At 64.0% G+C, this 6,184-nt stretch overlaps 1 protein-coding gene across 1 annotated transcript in view; it reads right to left on the minus strand.

Annotated features, from left to right (window-relative positions):
* PCID2 (PCI domain containing 2) overlaps positions 1-3,404 on the minus strand; it is a 129,106-nt gene extending 125,702 nt beyond the window's left edge. Inside the window, exon 1 of the mRNA XM_049647264.1 lies at positions 3,400-3,404. The gene's annotated coding sequence lies outside the window, so the exon portion shown is untranslated. The remainder of the gene's footprint in view (positions 1-3,399) is intronic.
* Between the last annotated feature and the right edge of the window lie 2,780 nt (positions 3,405-6,184).

The raw sequence follows: 6,184 nt of genomic DNA on the forward strand, positions 1-6,184 counted from the left end.
CCCCCCCCCGTCCTGGGCCGAGGTTTCTCCTGAGCGCTGTCACCGTGACAGGAAAACCTTCTGGTGGCGCTGATGAGACTGTGGTCCTTCATGCAGGGGACCCGTGGCGTGAGTGTCCGTGCACCTCACACCGTGAGCCCCTCCTTACCCAGGAGGCCCAGGGACGAATGGGGCCCACGCCATTCTCGCAGACGAGAGTGCAGGCCGAAGGGTGGGGTTCCATCCAGGCGGGCAGGGAACCCACGAAGGACATGTCCGGCAGCGAGGATGAGAATTGAGGGGCCTGCTGGTCAGCACCGAAGTGCCAGGCCAGCCCTGTCACCCCAAGAGCTCCTGAAGCCATGGTTTCTCAGGGAAGGCCCTGGCTGATGGATGCTGGGAGGTCCAGCCAGACCCGCCCTTGTCTAAGAGACCATAAGGAAAGCATCCTTGGCGACACAGACATGACCCACCCCATCCTGCCAGGAGATTTGTGATAGGCGACATATTTTATTTCTGTTTTTGAAATTATTTCCAAGTGAATAAAGTTACAAACACAACAAAATACAGTTAGTGGTTTTTTTTCCCAACAAACCTATTTTAGAGGTTTGTATACAAAAGAGAAAAAAGAGAACATTGAATTAAACGGCTGTGGGTTATCACACAATCACATAATTAAAAGATCATAACTCAAGTGGCAAAGGTGCTTTCATAAAAGACTAAGGAAGTGATGCTGAGTTTGTACAACCCTGACCATTGGCATTCGTGGGTGGAGATCTGAGACACGAGAGCACTCCCGAGATTTTTCACCAACAGATACTTCCTGTGGGAGCCCCACCGACTGGACTCCCAGACGGATGTGTAAACACAAGGAGCTGTAAAATCTGAAGCAGGCCTAGGCTTCTAGCCTCTGTGCAGACATGCAGACCCCACCCTGTGGGCTAACAGGCTCACACAGAGAGGGTTTCTTCCCCTCCCCCCACCCCCACCACCGTGGGTCTCATTTACAAAGCCCAAGGTCCGCTGGCCACCAACCTTCTGCAAGGGGTGTTTCCACACGGGGTGCCTGCGGGCCTGCCTTGTGTGGAGGCAGCGGCCGTGTCCACCGTGGAAGCACCTGCGTCCGTGGGGTCCTTAGACTCCACAGTCTTCACGTAACATGAGCACAGGCAGGGGACCTGCAGCCGTATTTGGTGAATGGGGAGAGGGCCAACCCCCCCCCCCCCCCCCCCCGCCCTGCAGGTCACAGACTCACCCCCCCACCGCTTGCCAGATGTTGGGAGGACCTGGGTGTATGACCTCCTTGAAGCTGCCATCTGGAGGAGATTCTGGTCGATTCTCCCACCACTTGGGCTGACACCACTCTGCGTTCTCCAGTGGACTTTCTGGTCTATTTAAAAATAGCACAGTCCTACTCCTCGTTTTAAAAAGGGAACACTCGGTGAACGTAATATTTCTCTCTCCTCTGTCTGTCGTCACATTCTTTGCCAAACGTGGTCTCAGCCCCACTTCTGAACAAAGTATGAAGAAGGAAGGGGCCGGTAAGCCAGGTGGTGCCCGTCCAGCCCCCCGCTAGATGCCTCTGCTGCCCAGGCGCCCCCTGGGGTTGTGGCTCCAGGAAGCCAGCCGCAGATGAGGCTCAGCCTTCCCGAGACACCTGGGTCGGGGGCACTGGGCCCCCAGCAGGGGACACACCGTTCTGCGGCAGAGGACCCCAAGTTTGAGCCACACATGGCAGATGAGGCGTCGCCCAAGGGCCCCCTCACCCACGCTTGGGGTCCACACCCAGGAGCCCAGACACGGGCCGGGCAGCCCCGTGTGCACATTCACAACTGTCACACACCCCAGGTCCCACTGCGGGGCCCTCCCGGTGCGCCCCCAGTGTGGTTCCTGCTCAGCTGGGGGCCCCGCACCACCATCCAGGCCTGGCACATTCTGGCACCTGCTCGGGGCTTGTGGGCTCTGGACACCCCAGCTGTGGAAGGTGCCACCCTGCAGCCTGGAATCCGATGGCCCGAGTGGGGGGCAGGAAGCGAGCCCACCCCAGGACAAAACACACCGTATGCCTCCTGCTTAGCCTTTCCAGAAGCTCCACACACCTGTGTCACCTCAGGTGGCCCTGGGAGGAGGTGCCCCGCTCTGCACAGGATGAGCCTGGACAACCCAGTTCTCTCTGAGCACTTTCCCTGCACGGACATTGCAGGCAGAGGATCAGATCACGGCACGCGTCAAGGAAGCTTCTACAGGACAGGTAGAGATGGTGTAGACAACTGCCCTGACGGGCAGCAAGCAGCAAGACGTGTCTGAGGAGCGGGAGCCCCCCATGAGGGGGGTCACGAGCGCGGGGTGCGTGGGCCAGCGGGCACAGCCTTCCCCCGCTGTCGGCTCTCACGAGCTGCTTCATGGCCCAGAACACGTGCGCTGTGACATTGAGAGTTCAAGACTATACATGAGGTGTGACCCCAATCGTGGCTGTGCCTTAGAAACACTGAGGGAAAAGCAGCCCACAACAATAACAAGTTATCTTGAGGCAACGTGATTATCAGTGGTTTTTATTTCCTTCCTCCCACTTGTACACAGCCTCAAATATTCTAGCCGCAAATGGATGGTCTCAGTGACCGGAAAGCAAGGAACAACACACAACGCCCCAGGCAAAGTGGCAAGACTCCTGTGTTCTCAGGATACAGCAGGACAGGCAGCTGGGGATAGGGGGGACGTGGCCCTGTGGCCTCTCACTGTCCCCACCACTTGGTGCTGCAAGAATGCTCCTGCAGAACTGCGCGTTTGAAAACAGTGCTGAACGCAAACTCCCATCCCTGTGCTCCGTCCCTTCCTGTGGGACAATGCGGGTGGTCTGTCCTGCTCTGGCCCCAAGGGCACATCGTGGGCAACTGCCCCCCCCAGCCCGAGCCAAGCTGAGGGGGCCGTGCAGGGGGTGCTGGGCCAGTCAGGGGCCGCAGCCTGACGCCCGCCCTGTTGGTTGGTGTCTGCCGAGGACTCCACCACGGGAAAGGCGCCTTCAAAGTCCAGGCCGGCCAGAGCCACCAAGACAGGACAGGAGAGACACACACAAGGCTGAGCACCAAACTTTTAGTTAAAGAACTAAAACAACACAGCTCAACACAGAGACAGAAACGTGTGCCTGGATGCCTTAAGCACAGTAAAGAAAGGGACGCTCAGGGACAAGTGTCTGGATGTCCTGAGGGCCTCCCTCATCAGCCACACAGTTCCAGAGTGCAGACTCCCCAGACCGGTCACCGGAGACTGAGAGGGACCGCCACACAGAGCCCTGCATGCACGTGTCGGAGGCCATGTGTTTGGAGGCAGGAGAACAGTCTAGAGCCTGGGTTAAGGTGTGGAAACCGACGTGCCAGACGTGTCAGAGGTTTGGGGGCCGGGCCTCACTTCGGAAGCTCAAACGTGTCGCTGGCTCTGATGGTTGTGGGTCTGAAGGACAGATCGAAGGACCTCTGGTCGCTGAAGCTCTGGGCTCTATACTTTGCGAAGCGTGCCAGCCTTCTGTGGTGCTCATGCTCCACCGCACCTCTCCCTGCCGCAAGAGTGTGTGAGGGCCCCTCCTGGGCTGGGGCATGGGGAGCGGGCACCACGGAGCCCTGCGCTGGCTCGGGGCCAGAGGGCCACGGCCTTTCTCCCACCCGGTGTGGTGCTCCAGGCCCTCCCTGGCCACCCCTGGGGCCCGGTCCCTGGGACATCCTGCTTGGATCTGTAGTGGCCACTGCTTCTGAGGAGCTGTTGGGGGGGCCCACCGAGCTGCGGGACACCATCCCGCCAGCCTGGGCACTGTATCCCAAACGGGGGCTCTCTGCACGCCAAGCCTGCTGCCCCTGCACACGTTCTAGGCCCTTCTTGGGGTGTTGACCAGTCTCCATCTTGGTGGCCCCCGTGTCCGGACCACTGCCCACCTGGACCCCCCAGGGCCGTTTCTGACCCTCTTCAGCAGCACATGACCCAGGCTCCCGACCCCGGAGAGCTACCCCTTTCTCCAGGGGACCACCGAGCCTCATGGGCCCTGCGGCCCTCTCCTCCAGTGCCCCCAGGCCTGCCAGAGGTTGATGTGTGCCCCTGTCCTCCACTCCCTCTGGGATGCCAGACCTTAGGAGGGATGCAGGTGGCAGGTGCACCTGGAGATCTGGGCACTTTGGGGGCACCCGGCCTGCCCGCTGCCCTTCTGCTGCCACCCGAGAAGCCTCCGCACTGGGAAGCACCTGCTTTTCAGGCAGGATGCGCTTGTCTTCCTTGTTCGGTTGGTTCTGGGGAGGCCCGGCGCCAGCACTGCCCTGGGTCGTGGGGTGAGCCCAGCCTGGGACTGCGGACAGGTCGCCCCCGCATGGGCTCCCGTGTCTGGCTGTGGCACCTCTGCCCCCTGCCCCTGTGCTAGCTTCGCTCTCCGCCGCAGCGCGCGTGCACAAGGGGACCCCCGCCTCCGGCAGGGCCGCGGCCCGGGCCTCAGGGGTCCCCCCCGAGCCTCCACAGACACCGCTCCCTGTTGCTCCGAGCCCGTGGTGCCTCCAGGACACGGCTGGCACGGAACCGAGCGGGTGGCTGGCGGCCGGGGCACGAGCCTCTGCTGCGGGGCTGCAGTGCAGTGACGGGGGTCGGCCCTCAGCCTCCCGCACAGGCTTCCGCTCTCCAGCCACGACGTTTACCGGGCTCGGGGCGCTACCGGGCGCTGCTGTGGTGTGACTCTCCGCGGCTCCTGGGACCTCGGTACTCGGTTTGGGGCGTTCACTGAGGGAGGTGGGTCTGTCCCCACCCAGGCCGGTGCTGGAGCGCCCTGCGGCCCGCAGGCCGGACCGGGCTGAGCCCCTCCGTGGCGGCCCTCCGGGCTCTTGCTCGCGCAGGCCGTTCTCGTGCGCGGAGGCCGCTCTGTCGGACTTCGTCCCGCCGCGGCCGGGGGCCCAGTGGCCGTCCCCTCCCCACTGATTCTCCGAGGCCGTGGGATGATGCGATGGGGCGTCCTCGCCACGGGCGCGCCCATCACCTGCTGCTGGCGACGGATGCTTCTGGCAGGCGGGCTCAGGCGCGCCCTGCCCCGCCGCTCCCTCAGGATGCCGGAGCCAGAGCGCGTTTCGGTCCCCAGCGCTGCGCGTGTTTTCCTTTCCCCGCGTGGGACTTTGCTGCGGACCAGCCGCTGACAGGTCCCGACCCACGCTGGCGGCGCCCCTTGCAGGCGAGACACTCAGGGTTTCCAGGCAGCCCCGCCGTGGCCCCGCCGACCCGCTGCGGCCCGCGCTGGCTGCCCTGGTAGCCTCGCCGCCTACCGGCGCGGGACAAGGCTCTGGAGCACTTGGAAGCCCACCCCGGCCCCCGGCCCCACCCCCACGCACGCTCCCGTCCACATCCCCGCCCTCGGCCACACGCCCGCCCCCAGCCACGCCCACACTCCCGCCCCCAATCCCGCCCCCGTCCCCGCCCCCAGACCCACTCACGACCCCGCCCCCAACCCCGCCCCCAGTCCCTCCCATGCCCATACCCCCTACCCCCCTCCAACCCGCGATCCCGACCCCGCCCATACCCCCGTCCCGGCTCACGCCTCCACCCCAGCCCCCAACTCCGCCCTCGCCCCCGCCCCCACTCACGCTCCTGCCCCCATTTACTCTCCCACCCCAAGCCCTAGGCCCAACCCCAACCCGGCCCCCAGCCCCGCCCCCGCCCCCACTCACGCCCACACTCTCACCTCGGCCCCCGTCCCCACTCCCTCCGCCGCCCATGCCCCCACCCCCATTTACGCCTCCTCCCCCATCCGCACCCCTGTCCGTACCCACATCCCCACCGCTCGGAAGACTAGAACCCTTGTCTCCACCACCTGGTGCCTTTGGCAGCGCGGCGGGAGGCGGCATTTCGTGCACGAGCGGCCGCCTGACCATTATCTGGGGAGGCTCCGCGGCTGGCTGTGCGCGCCGCAGGGCCTGAACCGCGGGAACCGCAAGTGGCGGGACACGTCCCGCTACCTTCTGTTCCGGGAAAGTCTGCTGCATGACGAACAGGGGATCTCGCTCCGAGCCTGGGGTCGCTACTTCTGTTTCATCCTCAGAACTGCAAACTGTCAGGGCCACCTCGGGGGCCACCCCTGCTTGCGCCCTCGGGGGTCCAGGCCACAGGCCCGTCCTGGCTCCCCCCCGCCCCCAGGTGTGCTGTGCAGAGTCCCCTGCGGGGGGGTCCCCCGTCCTGTCCTCTCTTGCTA

This window comes from Panthera uncia (genome assembly GCF_023721935.1).
Source record: "Panthera uncia isolate 11264 chromosome A1 unlocalized genomic scaffold, Puncia_PCG_1.0 HiC_scaffold_16, whole genome shotgun sequence".
Lineage (NCBI taxonomy): Eukaryota > Metazoa > Chordata > Mammalia > Carnivora > Felidae > Panthera > Panthera uncia.